The 24,648-nt window shown below is 39.0% G+C and overlaps 1 protein-coding gene across 3 annotated transcripts in view; it reads right to left on the minus strand.

Annotated features, from left to right (window-relative positions):
• LOC121948893 (diacylglycerol kinase beta) overlaps positions 1-8,856 on the minus strand; it is a 126,209-nt gene extending 117,353 nt beyond the window's left edge. For 2 of the 3 annotated variants that reach the window (XM_042494427.1, XM_042494426.1), the window contains exon 1: positions 8,525-8,856. The gene's annotated coding sequence lies outside the window, so the exon portion shown is untranslated. The remainder of the gene's footprint in view (positions 1-8,524) is intronic. The other variant, XM_042494428.1, reaches the window with a different exon arrangement.
• Positions 8,857-24,648: the final 15,792 nt, after the last annotated feature.

Genomic DNA, 24,648 nt, shown 5'->3' on the forward strand with positions numbered 1-24,648 from the left:
GGTGCTGTCCGGCCGTACGCTGGCGTGTAATAAGAACGGCAACAGTTTTGTCCGAGCGCGGTCTCATCTGACGCCATCCAGCTGCGTTCCCGTTGGACGCGAAATGTGGCTTTTGGCTCATACACCAGACGCACTGACAAAGCGGAAACGTATTACCTGTTTTTATTGCTTCAAAAGCATATTTTGTGCACAGTTTAGCTGTAAAATGAGAATGTTAATATGTCTGTGGTTGGAGACAGTTGGGCCAAACAAAACATCGCCAAACGCCTGGACTAAGTTCGTTTGACGGCTGCATTCGAGACTCTCGACTGTTGTCGTTCATGTTTGGTAAGACTTTTAGGTGCACTATGAGAAGGAGGAACATGTTTTTTTCACAGATTATTTGTCTCATGTATTACTGTGTTAATAAAGTGACATCAAATATAACAATTTTTTTTTTTCAACTACAGCTTTCACACGCAAATCACAGTTGCCGAATGTGTCTTTGTGTGTCCTTTGCATGCTGTATGAGTTGGGCAGTGTGGCTCCTGACATTAAAGCATCGCACACCTGCAGGATCTTGTGTCTGCTTTGCATTTTCCTGTAACCTAAATCTGTGTGTGTGTGTGTGTGTGTGTGTGTGTGTGTGTGCCTTAAATCCTCACTTTGCCATCATCATCATCATCGCTTTCTGCACATTCAGAGCTTTTTACAGAATAAGAAAATCAAACAGCTCGAGTGAGTGTGGGCCAAGGTTTTTAAGTCATTCACCCTCGAGACCAAAAGAGGGCCGATTCTTCAGTATTAGTCACTGAAGCACTTCAAGCACTTCAGTCACATGAATCCGGCGGCAGGTTTCCTCCGCTTTGTTCAGACAAATTAGCACCTGTAATGGCTCCTTAGGCTCTTTGTGGCGTTCTGCGATGCTTAAGGAAATGTTTTAAGTACTTGAGCAAGAAAGAAAGGCCGTCAAGTCGAGGCAGGATTGACACAAAGTTAATGATACAAACCATTTTCAGTGCCGAGTAAACTTAAGACAAAAGCATTTTGTTTGTTTCTTCTCACAAAACACAGAAATCCAGGAATATACTGTAATTTTAGTATTATATATTAATGGCATACATTGCATGTTATTCTCTTAACCTTGAAACGGGCTCAAATTGGTTCACTTTCTTTAAAAAACACGTAAAGAAGGCCATGAGCCACTTAACCCTTTAAAACCTGAGCAGAGTGATTGAGAAATTGCAATGAGAAACTTAAGAGGAAATGACTAAAAAATTAGCAAAAATAAAGTTAAAAAAAAAAAGTAGATGAAAGTTACCTGAAAATTTGCCAATAAAATGGGTGCAAACAAAAAACAGACAACCAAGAAAATCAATTTTAAAAAATTGTCTAAAATAACAACAAATCTGCCACATCATATTAAATATATACTTAAGATAATTCTAAATATATTTTTCTGGGCATTTTATCTGGCTTTTTTTTTTTTTTTTTTTAAGAAATAACACTTTTTTCAATCAATCAATCACTCTTTTTTTTTTTTTAAACCAGTTTGCCTTTTTTCATGTTTTTCCAAGAAATCCATTTGCTCAGGATTCAAAGATTTAAATACCTATGAAAGAAGTCTGAACGCAGTCTGAACGCAAATGATGTCGATCCAGGTTTCCAAGAAATTACCCAAATATGAGAAAGATATCAGTAAAAAGTTATGAAAAAGTGAAAAGTATCACAAAAACTGAAAAAGTGCCAAAATGAAAATTAAGAAAATTGAAATATATATATTTTTTTAAAAATCCTAAAAAATCCTTTCCCCAGTGTTTTTTTTTTTCTTCTTAATGCTACAGAGCAACTGTGGCCTTCAATGAGGCACCAGGTCAAAGCGCAACACAGAACGGGAATAATAAGCATTAATTTTTTAACACCTTATTTTTTTCTGTGATTAATTAATCAAAATTAATGCGTCATTATGACAGCCCTACTTTTAACATGAAATAGCTTTTCTTTCTTTGTTTTTTGTGGATTTAATCACCAGGTCCATTTGTTTTGGAGAGAAAAAGACCTTCGTGGATGATTCAGCTCCCATAAAATCATCCCACACTTCCTTTTCAGGGAGGAATTCGAACCGGAACAAGTTTAAATCTGCGGTCCTCACCACTACACGCCTCTAAATCTTCCCAAATCTCACACACTGCTTCTTTAATACTCTCTGATGTCCTCCTGAATGAGCTCTTCAGTTCGTGCAGTTCAAGACAAATTTAGTGGCTGACATTGTTTCACAGAGTGAACTGCATGTGGGCACAGTTAACCTTAGGGGCTGCAGACTGAGCTTCATCTTTACCCATAAAAGGAGTGCTGCTGATCCCTCGTCAAGACTTGACAAGACACACACACTGCACACACACAATAACACACACATACACTATCCCTGCTTCTTGTCCCGGACTATCTTCACCTCTCGCCCCCGTTATCAGAGCTCACTGTTTCCACTTCTTCTTTTTTTAAATGTGATCTTCTCTCTGATCGTTTCTTTCCGCCTCTGAATCATCTCAGTTTTCACCTCTGTTTTCACAGCCGAGGCCACGAGCGTCAGATCTTCCTCGGCGTCGTTAGTCATCTACTGAAGTTTTGCCGCTCAGTCGTTTGCCTGCAGCAGGTGAAGGCTGTCAAGGTTACGGCAAAGAGGAATCAGAGGTGTGATGCGCTGTGATCCGCTGTAGCTCACGCTGGGCTCTGAAATGGCACCATGGCCGACACTCAAACTATCTGAGGAGGCTGATTGATCTGCGATTAGCTCGGCTGCAGGCTCTGCTCACATCCTCATCACTTTCTCTTCTCCAACCTACTGGGGATGGAGCCTCACAAATACCAGGAGTATTTATGGAAGGCCTGGGTGTCATGGCAACTGGGGGATTGTGTGTTAAAACGCAGAGGGGAACGGAAAAGGCCGAGCTATGCACAACCACTGATTGCACTGGATTTAAAGGGAAATGCCAACTAATTTTAGATAATTGATTTAAACGCTCTCTCTGAGGCATATGGTGGTTTAGCGTTGTTATACATAAATATGAGTAAACTTCAAACGATTTCTTTTGAGTATGAATTCACAAAAACTTTTTTTTTCCTTCACAATAAAGCATTGACACCTTGAATGATTGAAGATCCCCTCCAGACATGATTTTTACTTGTTTACTCCTTCACCATTTACCTTACAAATTAGCTTGATTTCTTACAAAAATGATATAAACCTTAAAATTACTTATTAATAACAATAATAATAATAATAGATTTTTAGGTTTAAATGTTCTTAACATTACATCTACTCTTTCACCATTAACCCTTGCAAATTGGCTTAATTTCTTACAATTTTTTAAAAAAGATATAAACCTAAAAATCTATTATTATTATTATTATTATTATTATTATTATTAAATATAATGGAAAAAATAAACAAACAAATATTTTTTTAAAAAATTAAATAATTTTTTTGTACATTTTTGCCTTGCTTTTTTTTTTTTTTAAAGACTATAAAAAAAGATTTTTTTGGAAAACTGGGGTTTTTTTTTCAGACTTACACTTTTCCACTGGGCATATTTTATATTCGCAATTTCTATTTGCAAATTTTAGGGTTAATGGAAATGCGCCTCATGGTATCAGAGGGGGGCGTGTCCCATGAAACAATTATGCTCACTCAGCACCTTTGCAGACGTGTTAAAGACAGACTTTGAACTTCACACACTTTATGTTGCTGCTGCAAAACAGAATCTGTAAAGCTGCTGGAAGACTTTCACTGGGAGACAGTCACAGTTTAATGTAAATATTGTCTCCCATGATACTAACTGCCAACTCCCCAATGCATGAGGAGTATAATAGATGAGGAAGACTTGCTGCTCTATCAAAAAAATCTGTAAATATCCCATGATTTGGGTACTTAAACATCCTTGAAAGCCATCACGAATACTCTGACCCCGATTTTACATTCCAGTGAGTGTTGTCACATAATGTCACTGCAGGCCTGTTATTACCAGACAAACACAAACCTGTCTACAAGCCACTGAATGACCTTTATTCATAAGTTATATTGGACCAAATCAATCCTGTTATTGTTTTTTGGCCTTTTAATTTTCATCTGCACACAGTCTTACAGCCCTAAATGTTTCCAGTAAAGTCCGTTAGACCTGCTTTTTCTGCTGGCTTTTGATAGCTACATGTTTCCTGGTAATTAATAAATTAATTCCCAACAAGTGTAAATTCTGTAGTGGAAATATACTGCAAAGATAGACAGAAAAGTGTCAGTCGGGTGGTAGAAACAATCATTCTAACACCACACCAGATCCAAAACTTTAATGTCAAAATTTTTATCATGTTTATTATTTTTTAAAAATAACCAACCAATAACCAATAAATAAAACATCGCTCTGCACAATATCTGTCACTGACGTTCACACCAACACTAACTTTACGTCTCCTGTTTGCATGAGCTCCCTGACCACAGGAGCTCACGTCACCGTATAATTGGGCATGCCATTGTCACGTCCTGTGTGTAGTGAAGTCGATCAATCAATTGATTCTCAGTGATTCAATTTCTCCCCTTTTAGCCACAAATGTCAAGCAGCAACAAAACGTATTTTAACCACCTAAAAACTTTTTATCAGTTTAAGTACATGCTATATTTAGAATATTTTCATAGTTCTCCTGCCATCAGACGGTCTAGTCTGACCGGAAAGCCGTAAGAGCAAACCTTTAGTTCTCCATTTATGGTCTCGTCAAAGCTACCAGTCTCCATTAAGAAAAACAGTGATTTTAGTTTACTAAACCACAGAGGCTGTTTGTCGACCACTGCTTCGATCAATTCGTTAGTTAGTGATATTTTGTGACTTTGGTAAATCTGAACAAATCCTTTTAGACACCAAAGTCCCACAGAAACACAAATTAACCAGGAAATCAAGGCATCGGTAGACCAGCAGCTCCTGTTTTCAGTGATGTTAAATTGCTGCTTTTCTCAATGTAGTCTGGCTTTGAAGAGACTGATACAACGGCTTCAGTTCCTCTTTGTCAATCTCTGTTTGACAGTGAGGTAAAGTGGTGAAAATATTCTAAATATAGTGTCCACTTACACTGATGTAGATTTTTTAGGTGGCTTAAACATGTTTTGTTGCTGCAGTTGTCCACAGAGGTACTTTTTTTTTTAGCTTCCATGTCGAACTTCTGGCTGCAGACTGAAATCTACTGTCTGTAATACACTGACTGTGGATAAGTACCTCATATGTCCTCACTTTAAAAAAACGGAACTATCTCTTTAACAACAGAGCAATTACATCATCATTTTCTTTGAATTTTTCAAAGTTTTAGTTTTTATTGTTTGTTTTTTTTAAACTTAGGAGTAAAATGTATCATGACTGAGCTGTGAGTCACCTGTGAGGGGAGCTGCAACGCCAAAAAGCCACTGATTCATTTCGGGACAATTATGACTCAGAACGTTAAAGATTCATGTACAAAACCACTCCATTATTCACTTTGTGGGGACAGGAATCTTTTTTACTCTTTGTAGATAAGACAATGTGTTTGAAAGATCTTAAATATGTGGACCTCAAATTGTTTAACTGTTTCTTCTTTAACCCTTAACAATCGAAGAAAGTTGTCCCTTTCAAGGAAACAACAAAAAGGAGCAATTTTTCAAGAACTGCGCCCAAAATAAATCAGCATTTAGCATAAATCTTTGTAAAAAACATGAAGATTTCCTGAAAACTAATGAAAAAAAAAAGGAAAAAAACAAAAATAACCAAGGACATGACCTGAAAAAAGTGCAAAATATATATGCAAAGAGAGAGACACACAGACAGTTTTTTCTAATTATGAAAAAAAATATATATATAATAAATAATAAATATATAATAAAATGTTATAAATCCATTTTTTGGGCATTTTGCCTGTAAAAGGCATCTGAAAAGTTACCAAAAATGTGAAAATTAGCACAAAAAGAAAAAATGAAAGTGCTAAAAATAAACATAACTAAATACATATAGATATTATTATTATGAATAATAATAATAATAATTATATAAATATACACAGCATAATAATACATAATAATAATCAAATTTTAAATATATATTATCATAATTGTAAATATAAATTACATTTTCCATGAGGTTTTTTTTTTTTTCTTTTTTTTTTTTTTTACAATTTTCTAATAATTCTCTCTTTTTTCTTCTTGTTAATTTTCATGTAATTTTCTTGTCACCTTTAATAATTTCTTGCAAGTTGCATTTTATGCCAAGTTACTGATTGCCTTTCTTGGAATTTTCTCAGGTCTCAAAGGTTTAAATGCTTGTGAAAGGCATCTGAATGCAGCACAATACAGTTGATGTGCATGCATGCAGGCTTTAAAGGGTAAAAAGAAAACCTCAAAAACCAGGTGTTGCACAACAGGAAGGTGTTATCTTGTAATCAGGGTTATCTCATTTTGGGGTCAGGGTGGAAATTATTAAAGGAATCAGTTTGAGTGCTCTCGTCGGGATCACATGGATCCATGTTCAGATTGTTCACCTCTTAATCCAGGTGATGAATTACTGTCTGATGGCGCACGAAGCATCGCCATCTTCACAGACCTGCACTGACCCAGCAGACTGCCTCACACACACACACACACACACACACACACACACACACACACACACACACACATAACTATCCTTTCCTGGGACTCAGAAGGTGAGCTGTTTCCCCCTCCGTCCATCCTCCGCCTCTCTGATCCTCTCTGCTCTCTCAGCCACGACTCGGGCAGATAATGTTTATCACCGACAAAGCGGATGCCGTCAAGGAATAAATAACCATCGCATTTGGTGATTGCCTGATGAGATGTAATTAGGCGTGCCGACGGCAGATTAATCACCAGAAGTCGGCCGTCTCATGCTAAAGCATTGCTCTCAAGGAGGCAGCCTGGTTAGAAAGGGAAGGTGAAAATGTGCAACATATACTCAAAAACCAATGACCTTAAATATGAAGTGATAGTATCTGAATAATAGAGCACAATATAGTGTCCTTTATTCTTCTCAGAATACACCACAAGATTATAATCTGAAATATAGCTGCAAATAACTTAACCCTTTAAAACCTGGATCGACATCCGCTTTCTTGTGCATTTAAACCTTTGAAACCTGAACAAATGTCTAGGGAAAAGGAATTAAAGCCAGAGAAAAACTATATTTATGGTAATTAAATATTTAAAATATGACAAGAAAAACAGTAGAGGGGGTGGGAGGTGGGTACATTTAAAGTAATAAAATTCTCTGTCTCTTTCTGTATATATAAAGACAACTATTTTTAAAAAATCTAAAAAAAAAAAAAGAAAAAGAAAAATGCTAGGCAATATTAAATAATAATAGTTCTCATGATTAAATATTTAAAATTATTACTAAAGAGAGAGAGAGAGAGAGTAACGGGAAAATTAAAGGATTTTTTTAATTAGAAAAAAATGCCCAGAAAATTGTATTTATAATTCTTGTAATTATATTTTCCAAAATTATGTTACACTTAAAAAAAAAAAAAAAAAACTACCTCTCTCCCCTCCCTCAAACAAACAACACGTGCACACAGACACACAAACACACACACACATTTTATATATATATATATATATATATATATATATATATATATATATATATATATACACACACACATTCAGGTCACATGTTTTTGTTTTTACTATGTTTTTCTGTTTTTTAGGAAATTTCTTGATAATTTTTTGATTATTTCTTGAAAAATTGAATTTCTTGTGTTCTTTAAAGGAATCGGGCCACGTTGCTCGGGCTTGAAAGGGTTAAATACATTCTGGTTGAGGAATGATAACATACAGCACCTGATTATGAGCAGTATTTTGACAAAAACAGTCATGCCCTTCTCCGTGTAACTCCCCGTCAAAGGTCACCCCAATGGTGAAACACATTACAGCCTATTTTCAGATCATGTCATTAATCTCACAAAAAAAGCCTTCTCATTGAGTATTTTTTCCAAGAAAAGAGTGACCTGACCCTGAGAGGCGATGCTTGACCCCGTCACTGCACACCCACTGATCTAAACACAGTATGTCGAATTGTTTTGCTCTTGAGACATTTTGTTTTTTTAATCCATCTCCACCCCAAATATCACATCCAGCAAACCTCCTCAACTGCAAGACAAGTTCTGCTGCCGTTTATGGCTTTAAAAATCACACCTCAAATGTCTGCTTCAGCACTGTAAATATATGTTTTTCAAAAAAGTTAGAGCATGAAAAGGGTTATGGCACATTTGAACACACATGCAGGAAACTAAATTGGGTCAATTCTGCAAGAAAACACGGAGGGTAAAACGTGTCAAAACAAAAGAGAATGAAAGCAGAGACGAGGGAGAAACAGCAGATCAGAGGAGATCAAGAGGAGACCGAGAGAGAGCACAGGGATGTCAAAGACAGACAGAGCAGCGTGATCGTCGACACAGAAGCAAGAGAAGGAGACAGATATGGGAGAGGAGGGACAGCAGGAGTGAGCAGGAAAGTCTCCCCTACCTCTGGCCATTGCTGCTCCAACTACAGCCCCTGAAACATCCCCAGAAGCTCGTCTCACAGCCAGTCAGTCAGTGGGCTCCAGGATGTGGAGTCGTGGCTGGACTGGACTGGTGTCTGGTTCCCAGTAAGCAGCAGCAGCAGCAGCCGAGTCGTCCTCTCTGCTCTCACAAACGCTCAGCTTCATGCAGCACGACAGCAGAGGCACTGGAGCCTCGGCGGGGACAGCAGCAACATCCCTCCCATCCACCCTGAATTAATTAAGCCTTTTTCTCCCTCTGCTGCCCTCCTCTCCGTCTCTGTCTCTGTCTCTCTGTCTCTCTCTCTCTCTGATTCTCATGTGCGCATGGTTAACGCTCCTCTCTCCCTCTCTCTGCCTCCCCCTGTGTTCAGTTTCCTCTCTGTCTCACTGATCAACAGCTGCGAGTGGCTCGTCTCTTCCTCCTCCATTCACCCTCTGCAGGGTTAAACCTGTACATCCTCTCTTTGGGAAAATTTAAAGCTTTAACCCTTTGAAACATGAACAAATACCCCCCTCCCCCCAAAAAAAACATGTTGATAAAGGAAATGGCCCTCACAATTTTTAGGAAATTTTGCAAAAAGTACAAGAAAATTACCTAGCAATTATTGCCAGACAAAAAAAGGCAGAGAAGACTTGAAAAAAGTGATTAAAAATTATAATAATTTTGTCATAGAAATTTTATTTTTATTTAATTTTTAGATTTTCATGGGGCGCCCGCTACTGGGCGCTCCGTAAAATATAGCGCCATATATGACTATGATATTATAAATACATATTTTTCCTAACTTTTTAAAAAGCGTATTTTTTTTGAGGGGTAGTTTACACGGCAACAGTTCTTGCATGAAACGTTGTTGCGGTTTGTAACGGCATTTTGGGGGCCTGAAAACGCAAACTTTTGAAACGAAGGGTGTGATCTTTTGAAAAGGCCACCCCTTCTGTCGCCGTGAAAAACGTCAATGCGCAGATCCTGTGAGAACGGTGACGTCACGGCGGCACTTTGTGCATGACGTTTCAGACTAACAGTCATGCGCGAGTGGGAGGAAAACAATAACAACAATGGCGGACTACGGAGCTGGGTTTGTGCTACTGATTTTATTAACGGTGTCGGTTTTCGTGTATGCGTTCGCCATTGTCTTCTCGTTTGTTTATACTCTCGGTTCTGCAGAAGAACGTCTTCTTGCACAGATGTGTGGTTTTCTTCGGTGGTGTGTCATTATGAAGTTACACCGCCAACTTCTGGCCTTGCATGCATACTACAGTGTTTTTGGTTGTTTTTTTGCAGATTTGTGTACACGAGGATCGTTTCCACAATTTTATCATATGACCAATGATTTTTTATTTAAACTCAATGTAAAGACTTTTTGTTTTGTAATAGTGCCGTTCTTGTAAATGTAGCACATAGAATAAGGGGTGGTGGAACCCAGGCTTAGAAGTTTTAATTTTCAAAACACAGTTCTCGTGTGAATGACAGGCCAAATTGCAACAAAAGTTTAATGCTTCGTGCAAGAACACCGCACACCCACATTAATATCGGGGGTTTGTTGGACACCGCCCTGTAGGGACCTTCATGCTCCTTACATTGCATCATTACCAGCAGCGGTTCAACCTGACGCCATCCAGCAGCGTATCATGCAGACGTGTCGGGTTCCTTCTGGCCACAGTGTCAGTTAACTTTGACCGTACACGTATCACGCCGCTACGGCAGGTGCCGTCTGGCCAACCGGCAGTGTAACACGGCACTGCAAAAGGTTTGGTCTGGCCACGTCACGTGACTTTTGGTGTCGGCATCGTACGCCAACATCACTGACAAAGCAGCGGTATTTGACAACTTTAAAATAAGAACAGGGCAGAACGTTGCATGGAGCACCTTTAAGCCTTTTAAGCCCCTTTTAAGAGAAGTTCTGGTCAAGTCTAGTTTTTTGCTTTATCAGAAAGCCTGAAATTTATTCTTTTATTCCAACTGCATGTCGTTTTATTATCTGTAATAACTCATAATGTAATGACATGTAATGTATATTTGCATGTAATATGATATGATAGTCATTACTTTGGAAGTCTGTTACGATTGTTACATGTTGTGTTATTGTTACTTTTGTTGTTGTTGTGCATCTCTCCCTCGCTCTCTTTCCTATGCATCATTTCTTGATCTAATATAATTTTATTGTTCTATACGACATCTCTGTCAGTCATTTTTTTTTTCACTGTTAAAGTTTTTTTGGGAGAGTTTTTCCTTAGTTGCTGTGAGGGTCTAAGGACAGAGGGATGTCATATGCTGTAAAGCCAACTGAGGCAAATTGTGATAATGGGCTTTATGTATAAAATTGACTTGAATTGGGGAAAAAAGACAACAAATGGCTGCAAATAAACTACTGCTTATACTATATTGACATAAGCATTAAGTTCAAAATCAAAGTAAAAATAGTATCAACACTAAATTGAGATAAAACTCAACATTTACTTGAAGAAAAAACTAACATTGCCATGGAAGCAGGAAACTGTGTCAGAGCACGTCAAAGCCAGTGCAAGATAAAAAAAAAAAAAAAACAACATAAAACTGTGGCGAGCTCCCTCGAACTCTGCCTCCTCCTTCAGATCTCCTCTCTTCTGCAGTATAGTTGTCACATTACAGAGTACATCCTGCACACAGCTCTAAAGGTGTCACTGCAATGTGTCGGCCTGTTGTTGTGCTGCCGGCTATTTCTGTAGTGAAGTCATTGATGAGTAAAGCCAGTAACCATCTATCTGCCTCCCTCTCTCCCAGCTCCATTTGCAGCAACAGTCTGCACATGCACCGATTTTCCTTTTTCTTTCTTACCACACACACACACACACACACACACACACACACACACACACACATGCACACACGTGTTGCCTAGTTTCACAGAATCCTGCTTTGCTTCCTGCTGCTCGAGCTAAAAGAGGCTGATCCCCAGAGAAACAAGAGGAGTGTGCATTATTTTTTCCTCTTTTCTCACATTTCCATCTTCCTGTCGCCTGGATGTTGCACTAAGCCACTGTCAATTTTAGCGAATAAAATGTTGCTTCTCGTTTATTTGTAACTCAGAGAGGTGGGGGGGGGGGGGGCTGTCAAAGAGAGGTAGCAATGAGCAGAGGTTGTAGTGTAAAGCCACAACCCAAAGATGGGGACAAGCCTAACGATGGGAAAGGACCAAGAAAAAAAACCTACAGGACATGGAGTAATCTTAAAAAGGGAAACTGGCTCTCCTGCTACCTCGGTTCTGCAAAGTAGCCCAGAGGAATGTGAGGAGGAAAACACGATTCGCTCCAACTTTCTACCACTTCCAAAGAATGTCCGACATTCGCTGATAACTTTCGAGCGCTGGTTGGTGGGTTTTTGAGGCCGTCAGAGGGCGGGAAGAGGGGGGTGTCTGTTGAATGTCAGAGATAATGAAGTAACTTGAATATCAGAGAAACTGACGCATAACTCTTGTGACGCAATAAATGTTGTCCTCAGTGTCTTTTTTACAAAGACTGTTCAAAGATTTTTTATGAAATTAAAAGTCAAACTCAAAAACAGGTATTTTTCACTGACCTTTCCCTTTTTTTCCAGTAGATTTTATGCCACCAGTTGGGTGTTATGAGCCGAAACATGATCTTGTTTTAACTGTAACAAGGTTTTTTTTGTAAATGTAATCACACTTCATTATCAATATCATTTGAGAAACCAGCTCACGTTTAACTGACATTACATACCAGTTCAGAATACATCGGTTTATACAAGTCTCCTTAAAAAGATCCTGTGAAGGGATTTTGTTTACATTAACCCCAAATTGTGCAAACTGAAATTACGATTATGAAATACGTCTAATGGAAAAATGTCAATTTTGAAAAATAAAAACAACTCAGGCATCCAGTCTGTATACTCTGTGCATCATTTCCCAATAGTGTCCACCTTTTCTGTTCACCTTTTCCATTGAGATGTTTTGTTTTGTTGTATGTTTTGTTTTGTTGAATGATTTGTTTTCTGAGATGTTTTTGTGTGTGTTGTTTTGTTGTATGTTTTGTTTTGTTGAATGATTTGTTTTCTGAGATGTTGTTGTGTTTTGGGAAATGTTGTAGTGTCTTCTGAAATGTTATTTTGTTTTGACCCTTAGTGCCAAGGTAAAGTTAGGTCCTTATCTTTGTGAAATTACAAAACAGCAGTAAATTTGAACAACGAACCACTAAAGTGAAAAGTTGTTTTCTGAAGTGAGTGGGCGCTTTGTGTGGGCTCGGACACAGGTGCTGTGAAACCGTGTTGAGATGAGAGGATGTCGTGTTTGTTTCATCACAGGGAGAAACAGCAGTTAAAACATCAAAAAGCATCATGCAGTATGAACACGGTGAGATTTTGAGAATAGATTCAAAGACACTCAGACTGAAGGTTGAAAGGTCACAAGTCAGTTTCATGTCACAGCTGCCTCGAGGGAGAGAAAAGGGCGTCAGAAACTCTGGTCTTTGTTTCATTTTTGGATATCCACTCTCTCTATGGTGGTTGGGTTTGGGGCTCTGCTGCTGTTTCACTTCCTGTAAACTTTTCTTGCCTTGTTTTCACAAAGCAGTCATTGTTAATACGTCACAACCAGTTTCACCATCAGTGTTTTTATAGTTTGTTTCCATGTGTACTTACTGTCCACGAATCAAACTCTCTGCACACACCTCACCACCACTGACTACACATCCTCCACCCACGCAGCCACATACACACAATAAGAATCAATATGACAACTGCAAAACAGGAAGTGGGAGGCAGTAATAAATGGACAGAAGACAGACGCAGTGGCTTGAAGATTGCACAGCAGCTGCTGCATGAGCGCCAAAGAGGGACAACAACAAGAAACCACCCAAAAGATTTTTTTCAATTCCATTTCTTCTGCTGTCTTTTCACCCAGTAACACGACTGATTTTTTCATCCTCGATCTCACATGGAAAATAAGCGCAGCAGTAGTCATTCACTTCCCCGTCTGTCCAGCCTACTCATCTGAGCTCCATTCATCTGCATCAACACCTCCCCCACAGCGTATGAATCAAAGAGGTCACAAAAATCAGTCAGGGATGCTCTCCAGAGCCATTGGTAACATTTGTGCACATTTCATAATGGAGCACACTGGCGGCTGGTAAGTGGCTGACAACTCAATTACCGAAAGGAGTAAGGATGTTTTTTTGTATGGCGGCCTTGACATCAAGCATTCATTCCTCCATCAGCTGGCAGTCATTTCAGAAAAGCCATACACATGGAGGGTAATTTAATAAGCCGCAGACAAGGTGAGTTCATCTAAAAGCATCCAGCTCGCAGGAGTTCTGAAGAAGAGGCGGACTGTGAGGTTAGAGTTAAACACTAAACTCAAATCTAAGGCAAAGATACCTTGTTTTGGCACAGTTCTGTTTTGTGAATGTTGTTGTGTTTTGGGAAATGTTGTTTTGGCGCCAAAAACAACAATACAGACAACAACAAATCTGCCCATTTAAGATCCATCCATTGTCTGTAACCATATCCAATTCAGGGTTGCAGCGGGCTGGAATCTATTCCAGCTGACATCAGCAGAGAGTTGAGGCACATAGTATAAGATCCTGATGGAAAAAGCCACCTGTTGTGTCCGCATGATATGCTGCTGGATGGCGTCAGCTGAGAACTCGGCCAGACAGAACCGTTTGCAGTGTTATTATATGCCACCATGTAGCCAGATGGAACCTGCTGCGGCAGCATGATACGCCAGTGGATGGTGTCAGGTTGAAACACCGCTGGTAAAAAAACAGAATATAAGGAACATGGTGGATGGATCAAACAAACCCTGGACTTTCATGCAGGAGTCTAGTGTTTGCTTCCCATGTGCATGTGATTTTTTCCTATCCTAATCCTAACCATCCGTGCCAGCATGTGCATCCTGGTGTTGGTTGCCATGTGCTTTTGTTGTCTAGACGTAACCACGTGCAGCAGCATCCCATCATGTGCTTGTGTTGACATCACAGTAGCAACATCCTGGCATGTCAGCAGCAGACGCAGACAAATACCTAAAGCGTAATATGTAGACGTGGAATTCCACCGCAAAGGGGCAACATGTGATGACTTGGGATGAGAGCATGGTGCATATGCTCTCATGTATGTGAAGTCTGGCAGCAAGATTTTGGACGAATTATGTGTCAGCATATATATATATATATATATATATATATATATTATATGTGTGTATATGTATATGTGTGTGTATATATATATATGTGTGTATATATGTGTGTATATATATATATATATATATATATATATATATATATATATATATGGGTGTGTATGTATATACACATACAACCAAATCACTAAATAAAAAAATTCAGATTGTGCTTTTTTTTTTCATACCAAAGAGGAAGTGCATTTATCAAAACCACTGTGGTGAAAAGTGTGATTACGTTTACAAAAAAACCTTGTTATAGTTAAAACAAGATCATGTTTCGGCTCATAACACCCAACTGGTGGCATAAAATCTACTGGAAAAAAAGGGACAGGTCAGTGAAAAATACCTGCTTTTGAGTTTGACTTTTAATTTCATAAAAAATCTTTGAACAGTCTTTGTAAAAAAGACACTGAGGACAACATTTATTGCGTCACAAGAGTTATGCGTCAGTTTCTCTGCTCGGCCTCTTTACTCTCTGCTGGCTGAACTGCTGTAATGTATGCAGCCGATCCAGATACATCACAGCCAGCCAATAATGGGATTTATATTTGGAATATTGAGCAGCCTGGACTTCCTCTGGGGAAAAGAAGAATAAGGATGAATTAATGCTGAGCTATCACTCTGAGCTGCCACTGCATCCACAGTCGGCTACAATATCTGTTTTTCTGATACACAGAGAAGGAAATCCACTGGATTGATTAAAAGCCAATGTAGTAATTATTCTATATTCTGAAAAAGGCTTGCCAATATTGCTCAGAAACACAGAAGAGCCTCGAGAGAATCTCGAAATGAAGTCAGCATTAGCAGAGATTCCCATTTAAAATGAGCTCTGAGGCAGAATTTAGTTTCATTAATTAATTAACTAACAGGCTCTGAGTGATGGGGATGTCTATGCGCTGCTGAAGGAACACACATTTTCCTCAGCTGTTAATTTCGTGCACAGCTTTGACATTTGTGGCCAAAAGGGGAGAAAGTGAATCACTGAGAATCAATCTATTGATCGACTTCACCTCACACAGGACGTGACAATGGCATGCCCAATTATACCGTGACGTGAGCTCCTGCCGTCAGGGAGTTCATGCAAACAGGAGTGAGATGTAACGTACCTGTTGATGTGAACTTCAGCTGACATTTATTATGGAGGTCAGTAAGCAGAACAACGGTTTTGTTATTTTAAAACAGTGTCGCTGCGTTCTAAAATCACAGCCGTTTACAAAATGATGTAACTGGAAAAATGAATAAAAACTGCAGAGAAAATATAGTCCCAGTTTCCAGTCAGAATTATCTTTCAAAACACTGCAAGTGTTTTAAGATGTTGGAAACTGTTGGAACAAGTTATGTTTTATTACTGGCTGTGATTGTTCAGCCCGTTCCCATTCTGAAGTCGTCAAATGCTGCCGCTTTGTCAGTATTTTCGGCGGCGGACAATGACGCCAAAAGCTACGATTTGCGGCAGTATGACAAAGCGGCGTCACTTTGTAACAAACTGGACAGAACTTTTTGCGGTGTCATGATACACATGCACACATCGTGGCAGTATGAAATGCAGACAGGTGACGTCAGGTGTCAGTCAGCTGATAATGCACATGTTGCGGCCGTATGATACGCCATTAGATGGTGTCAGGTTACCGGTAACATAACCGGTAATATAGGGATTTATGTTGCTGTGTGTTTTACATGTTTGTTGGCTCGGCTGCTAAATAGTGTCTTAAATGTCTGTTTTCTATCTCAGGGATTTGTTTGTTTTTATTGTATTGATGTCATTTTTAGTATGTTTGTGTTTTTTTAGTATATTTATTACTGCCTTTTTAATTGCACAGAGCTCATATAGACCTTACATTAAAGTCCTCTACATATCACACAGAGGTTCAGTTATTTCAAAGAGTTCCTTAAATGGAGCGATACTGGTGGGCACTAATGATGTGCGAGCCTGGTTTTTTCGGAGGGCGAGCACCCTGCACCGTCTGCCTGATCGTGACAGTTCTTATACATTAAAAAGGGAAGTGAAACCTCTCTAGTTATCATCTGTCCTTTCCTTACCACTCGGTTATTCTGTTATTTCCATATTTGTTTTGTTGCCATTAATTTCATGTTTGTGGAAATATGATGTACTTTAGCTGCCTCTAAAGACAGAGTGAGAGCTGCTCTGCCTGCAGCCGAGAGATGGATGCTGAAACTCTGTCCAAATATATTCCTCATTTAGGAGAATGTGTGTTTGCCAAACATTGGACAGGCTTAACCTGTGCAGCAACTGGGAGCAATGAAGTCAAGAAAAATAACCTCATAGACCACAAAAGGTCTTAAATAAAGCTGCCAAGCTCTGGCCGAGCAACAAAAAGCTCTCCAAATCATACTCCAAGGACTTGATTTGGGGAACAAGAATACTGAACGAATAAACAAGAAAAATAGAACTGGGTTGTATGAATTATTAATTTGGTAATTTCCAGCAGGTAAGACGACCAACTGGTGAGGACACAAGAGAGATCACTGCCAGGAAAGATGGCACACTGAACAAAATTCAAGGGGATGGGAAAAAAAATTATTCTTTCCCAAAGGGGAAATCTTCAAAAGGTATTGAGGACCTCAGACATTGTGTTAAGCCTCATGCAGACTGTGAAATTTAAACAATTTCAGAAATTCAGTGCAGCTACACCGTGCGACATGGATCTAATAAACTTGGGTACGACATCAACTTTGACGTATGCTGACTATACGACGACATCACCTCCTGAATCACAGACTATGATGGTACGTCCATCAATAAGCAAGAACAAAACATCGTCTGTGCATCATCCATCTACGCTGCGTGGTGGTAAGAGAAAAATTTAAACAAACGAAACGAGCCCTCGCTATAGTGGCATTCATGTGTGTCGAAAAAAGTCTGAAGAAGAAGAGAAGGAGGAGAATGTGAACGTGGTCGTGGCTGCAGAAAAGAGGCCAACTTGGTGTGCCAATTTTGCAATGGAAGCTCAAAGTATTTACTGATATCTATTAGCATTTAGCAATGTGGCGCTGGTTGGTGCATCATTTCATGCTGCATTTCTTTTGGTTGGTTAGTAGATGTAGACTGAAACACAGTGCGATGGTAATCCCAAATTTCTGACATTGTCTGACTGACTTTGATCGCAAGACTGAGACCACAGCCGTCATGAACCTTTCTCACTGTGTGATGTCGGACCTCCGTTTTAGAGCCAGTCTGGGACTGCCCCAAAATACTGAGTTTGTTCACAGACAAATGCAATGTGCCAAATTAGATTTAAGTGACTCATCTCTGCTGTAGACTGTATATAAAGATAGCCACCACTTACCCTCGCTATGCTCAAGTGAAGCTAAAATATCCAGGATATGGCCGCTACCACCTAGCGCTGGTGACGTCATTTGGAGCCGGAGTCTGTGCAGTAGTAACATCCGTGGTGGAGGAGTTCCTGCCCCAAAAAAAACCCTGTTAAATTAATTGCGAGCAGCTCCATGAAATGCAAGCGCATGGATTGTCACAGCTGTCATTCATTGCAGAAAATTCCCTTTTTGTAGAATTGAATAACTCATTAAAACCCGAACTTATCACAAAATAAAAAACACTTCAACAAACATCAGGGTGATGAGAACCTTCAGAGACTGAAACCATCTTGGGAACCATCTGTCTATTTGGTGTATGCTTTTCGTTTGTAGTTTGATCTATGTCGCATTCACTAACATGGAGGGGCAGGCTTTATGACCTATACTGCAGTCAGACACCAGGGGGCGATCGAGATTGAAAAGCTACACTCTGGGGGACCTGTCATGTTGTCCATCTTTATATACAGTCTATGGTACAAACCGAATAACCACATTAATCCCAGGTAGATTTGGGCCCCTGTCCCATCAGGTCTTTCACCCAAATCTTGCTCCAATAATACTATGCAACCTCAGGGATCTCTGAGCTCTCCGTCTTTTCACATGCCTTCGTCTCGCTCCAGCCCTTCATGCATTTAACTTTATTAAAAGGCTAATGTTTTGATGCTGAATGTGTCTTAGGAGTCAGGCGTCGAAAGTCTTTTTTGGTTTTTGTGCAAAATCGTCTTGTAATTTAAGGTTTACTACTAAAGCGACCTTTAAACTGCTTTGGTGAAAGCCTGCTGCATTGATGGATATGGTAGTTAACAAACAAATCAATAGTGCAGGACAGCAGCACTGGTTACAAATAATCCATCTTAAAATGTCACCTTTTAAATAGGTCGGATCAACAGCTTGAGCAGTCAAATGATGAATTTACATAATTACCCATCAACCTCTTTTACAGCCTCGTTGGGCCCCAAAGGCCTCGACATCATCTCTAACTCTGTCTCTTGGTGACGGTGGCATCACACACTGGCTCTCAAAAACTGTCAAGAAAAAAATAAATAAATAAAAATCTGACTCAAAGGTCAACTTCTGGGCTGACTACTGATGGCTCAGCTGGTGAAAGCATCCAACATACAAATTCAAAATGAGCCCCAAACCTTTGCTGTTTGTCACATCCTGCACCTCAATCTGAAGACTGTCCTCTCAAGAAAAACAACAGCATCAGTGGTTTCAGCCAATCCCCAAAACGCAAAGCCTTCACGGAAACTCCAAGAACATAAATCTGGTGGAAATATATAAAATTAAACCTATTTACCGCTTAAATATCCAGCCTTTAAAACCCAGTTTGATTTACAGTAATTCATATAAAAGCCACGCAATCATGAGTCAGGATGCTGTAATTGCGTGACCTATGCTGTCCTCCCTCAAATGACAGGAGGAAAAAGTCAGCCCATCCGCACTCAGAAGTCATCAAATATTGCAGCTTCTGCAGTGCTTTCAGCATAAGATCCTGACGCCAAAAGCCACATTTTCAGTTCCTTCAGCTCAAAGAAATTTGGCTTTAAGACTTTTTTAATGCCCAGAATTTCATTTAAGACCAGTTTTACAGTAGCCATAACTTAAGGTTAAAAACAACATGAGCTATTTAAGATAAGGGAGACTTTTGGCCCAAAACTCATTAAAGCATAAAATGTGACTTTGTTGTGACAAGACGCTTATAGTAAATTATTATTATTTTATTTCATTTTTTATTATTCAGTTTTATTTTTTATTCTTTCTTTTTTTTTTAGCTTTTACAGTGCAACATCATAAAAACAATTAATAAAAATTATACTTCTGATGTATTAGCATTTTTATTCTATTAAGGCCTTATTATTAGATTAATGGATCCAACGCCTTTTAAGACTTTTGAAGGATCTGTGGGAACCCTGTATTATATTATATGTCGGCAGACAGCACCTTCTTCATATGTCATCATCACCAGCAACGATTCAACCTGACGCCGTCCAGCGGTCAATCATGCGGCCACAAAAGGTTCCTTCTGGCCGCGTTATCAACTGAAGACGTCCAACGTTAGAGACTTCGCTCCAGTCTCTGGAGGCTTGTTTGGGAAATTTGAGCTCCAGAAGGAAGACATTGTGGACTTTAATGGCACTGATTGGTTGGTATTAAAAAAATAATATTAAAAGAAAAACATAAAGTAAAATCCCTGCAATTGCAAATACATTAAGAAAAAAACTGTTTATATGTAAAATTGTGAAGTTATTATTTGCCTTGAATTATAGACTTCATGTTATCAAAAAAATACTATTATACAGGCTTCATTTAATAAAAACAATATTGCTACATAAAAAGAGACTGAGCTTGTGCTTTATATTCATGTGCAGGTGAAACAGTGCAGTGATTTCCCATGCTCATTATGTCTTAATCTGGAGCACACAGGCTCTTGAAATCATCCCAGATGGCCGACTCATGTGGGCGGATGTGGGAGCTGGGATGCAGAAGAGGCGGTGAAGGACACTAATATCAAGGATGGCTTTGATCCTACGAGGTAAATCCCTCTCTGATGTCACTGAGCCACTCCACTTTTCACAGGCTGCATGTTAATGAAAAAAGCACAGACTGAGAGCAGCGTGGAGGCAGCAATATGGCAACATATTCAAATGAAGAAACCATGAGCGTTAAGGACAGTAATGAACTGAATATTATGCATCATGAACCAAACCAAATAAATACGAATGCAGAGGTATTAATCCAACTCTTGAGGAGAAAGAGTCTGAATAATAAACAACACGTGTGCAATGATTAAACAGTCCAATGAACTGATGCAGAAGGCAAGGGAATTTTAATATAGATTTAAATAAAAAATAGACAAAAATCATAAAGATGAAGTAAAGAAACAAACAGTTAGCAACTTTGAGCTATTTTGTGTAGTTTCTTTTTAACTAACAACTGAGTGAATTTGTGTTTCTCCTGATAATAGTTGCACAGTTTTTAAGTTCAGGCTTTTAAGAATGGAAGGTGTATGAATTTGTCAAGTTTTAAAAAAGTAAAAAAGTTCACCATCTTGGCTTAAACTACAAAGCCTCTGTGTTTCGTTCAAGTTATTCTGTGCAACGTCATTGGTTGATGCCTTTAGTCGCAGTACAAAAGCTTAAAAAAAATTAGTCTTGTTCCCAAAAAATTACATTAATTTTACCACGTAATATTTGCATTTAGTATTCACGACAAAAACAACAGTTCAAAACAATATATTGACTTTCAAATAAATTCATGAACAAAAACTACCACCCAACAGTCTGTAAAAGTCTTTAGAGAGAACCTGGAGAACATAGTGGATCATTTAGCAGCTAAAGATTATAAATATTAGAGATATTTCCACTGGGAGCTGGTGGAGACCAAAAGCAGAGCTCAAAGGAGAGAAAATTTGACTCGTTTCAGTCCAACTCATTCTTACTCCCAACTCGTCAGATCTTACCACCTTTTCAGTGATCTTGGCGTCAGGTACTGACACACAGAGGCCCCTTTTATGGCAGTATGATACGCATTCAGAGGCAGCAGTTGTTGACACAGTGGGCAACAACCCAAAACATAAAATACTGTCACTTGGTCATAGGATATCGGCGTCAGACACAGTCACACGACCCACCATTTACGGCATCATGAAATGCACCAGGGCAAATCCTCAGAGGAGGGATGCAATTTGGGGGGGGGTAACACAATTTGATTAGTTGCTGGAAGACGCACGCCGCACATAAATACACACAAACCAACAAAACGGCATGACCAGCAGTGCTGCAGTGCTGCATAAACCTGCAAAAATACACACAAATAAACAACAACTGAACAACACTGCATAAATTAGCACAATTAAACAGCAGCATGGCCCAAACTGTTGCGTAAATGTGCAAAACCACCACAACAGTGGTTTGGGCCCCACACCAGCCCAACCCACTAACCACACAATACAGAGAAACAACACTATAATCTACAGCAATGATCAGCAGACAGGAAATAAACATGAAACAGTCCACTCATCCTCCCAGTCTTTGCTGCTCAGCTGCTTGTTGATGCAAGAACATAATGTCCATAGTTTTAAACCATTTTGGTTTATTAGTTTTTAGTTTAAAACAGAAATGTGCCACTGCAAGTTTTTTCTTTTTAGTTTACCTAGCTGCTCCAGTTTCAAACTGTTTGAAAACTGAAATGTGGTAATTGGGCAGGTGGAGACGTTTCATAGGCTGGCTGGCCTGGTATAAACACCAAGCCACCAGGAAGTTCGCCAGGCTCTGATGCAAATTTTAAATAGTGGCCAAAAGTGGGATTACACCATCTGGATTTTTCTTATTGGGAAAGAGGCATCTGTAAATCAGTAAATATTTTTTTGTGAGGTTCAAAACCTCAGCGAAATGACTCATTTCACTGCAATCTAGATTTGAGTCATCCATTAAGATAAGATTTGGAAAGTCTAAAAGAGCTGCAAGATTACATCTTTTAGACCGTCATTAAAGCTAGAGAAGTGCTTAAGCGTAGGTCAGTTGCTTCACCAATGGAAATTACCAAACAAAATCATTATTATGTAAATGAAAATACTTTTGTTTTATTTCCCTTCTAACCAGTGGGAGTCACTTGCGCAGCTGTAAGGACATGACCTCTCTCTGGCTTTATTGTTGGGATATACAACCAAGAAGGAATCGCCACAGGAAAAAAAATCCTCTGCCCCTTTCACACACTGCTTTTTTCAGTGTGGGAGAATCTCCTCTGTGTTTTTACCACGCAGTTTGTTTAAAATTTGCACTACAACTGTTCATATTAGAGATCTGTGGCCTTATCCTGCTGACCTCAGCTTCCCAAGCAGCCCATGAATTATTCAAAGGTTCACTTCAATTATTTAATCTTTAATTCAAAAGAAAATGCATAAATTGGATTTAAAATATTCAAATGCATTAGTCCTCCAAAGATGCTGCCACATGAATGTGCAATACAAGACTGAACTGAAAGAAGGAAAAGGTGAAATCTCAGCCAGAAATCTAACTAATAAACTTTTTCGCTGTCATTTGATTCCTTATTAATTAATATAGTATTTAAAATGGTTTTGTAATGTAAAATATTGTTACTGAAAACATGATAAAAATGTGGTTATTTACAATTAACTATCGAAATTCTGTCATTAATTGCAATAAAAAGAGGTAATCATTTGACAGCCCTTATCTCAATTTAATAAAACATATCAAGATTCTTTATATCAGAATTCATCTTTATATCAAAAAACTTTACTTCACCCCATATTATCCTATACTGGCTGGAAACTTAGCAATGTTTCGGCAAACTAACCACTAACGAAATGACAAGTCACCAAAAAACATCCACGCTTGGGGTCTAAAAAGCCACTGAAAGCACAGCTGTGTCTCACTTAAAAAAAAGAGGTTTTGTTGTTTGCTGCAGCTTGTCTGGTGTCTGTGTCACACCTGTAACATTTTTATTTTGTTTTATTTTATTCGAATTTAATTTTATTTAAATTTTATTTTATTTTGTTATTTTGTTTCATTTTTTTTAAAAATGATTTCATTTTATTCTAAATGCGTTTCCCTTTGTATATTTCTGTAGTTTTTGGTTGATTTTTGCGGGTCCGTGAACGCAGCGCAGACACAGCTCAACATGAGCTCTTTCTCCCCTCAGCAGCTGTTAATGACTAGCAGGGTTATGAGTTAATCTGTCAGTCTGTTCAAAGTTGATCAGATCAGATCACATCAATGGATGAGCAGAGCAGCTGTTTGTAAGTGAATGCAAACTTTCAGACTCATCATAACCAACTGTTACATTTCACTTTTGATGCGCCTAACGTTCTGCTGCTCCATCTGTGTACAGAGTATGCTCTGCACTGTGAGAGTGTGATGCAAAATATAGAAAAATAGAAAATTTATATGTGGAGGTGGATTGTTTGATTAATCGTGGCGTGCATAAAAATACATGAATGTGGTGGAAACTCGACTGCCATCAGCTCAGTTTGTAAGGAACAATGGAGGCTGCTGGGGAGAAAAGCTGAGCTGAGATGTGCAAAATTTCCACCACAGCACTGGATGTTTCATCTTTTATTTTACCGTCGTCTCGACAGGTCAAACACCCCGGCGGGAAAACTGCTGCTCCAGATGACCAGTTTGAGCCTCGGGCGCTACACCTCCTCAATACCTGCACACTTGTGCTGCTGCGAGGTTTTGTATTCTTCTTTCCTTCCAAGTCATGCATTTTTTATGAAGCTTTGTAGCATTTAAAAACATTTCTCACACTCCCCTAGAACACAGTTTTATGGCCTTTCATAAGACATCTTATGCATTATTGAGTTGACCTGAACCTGAAAATTCAGACAGAATTTTTGGTCACTGCTGAGAGAAGCTGCACAGGATTAAGGGATTCAACCAGTTTCAATCAAACTGTTAACCTGCAACCTGGGTTTTTTTCGGCTTTCTCACCTATAAATTTTACCTTTCTTCCCCTCGCCTCCTCAGACGGTGTGAGGCAGGAGCTGCATGTTCCCGTCAATGTGAAAATGAAGTGAGATGAGCAGAAGCAAGCAGCCGGCAGCCGCACTCTGAGCTTTATCTGTGACATTA

This window comes from Plectropomus leopardus, chromosome 10 (genome assembly GCF_008729295.1).
Source record: "Plectropomus leopardus isolate mb chromosome 10, YSFRI_Pleo_2.0, whole genome shotgun sequence".
NCBI classification, from domain to species: Eukaryota; Metazoa; Chordata; class Actinopteri; order Perciformes; family Serranidae; genus Plectropomus; species Plectropomus leopardus.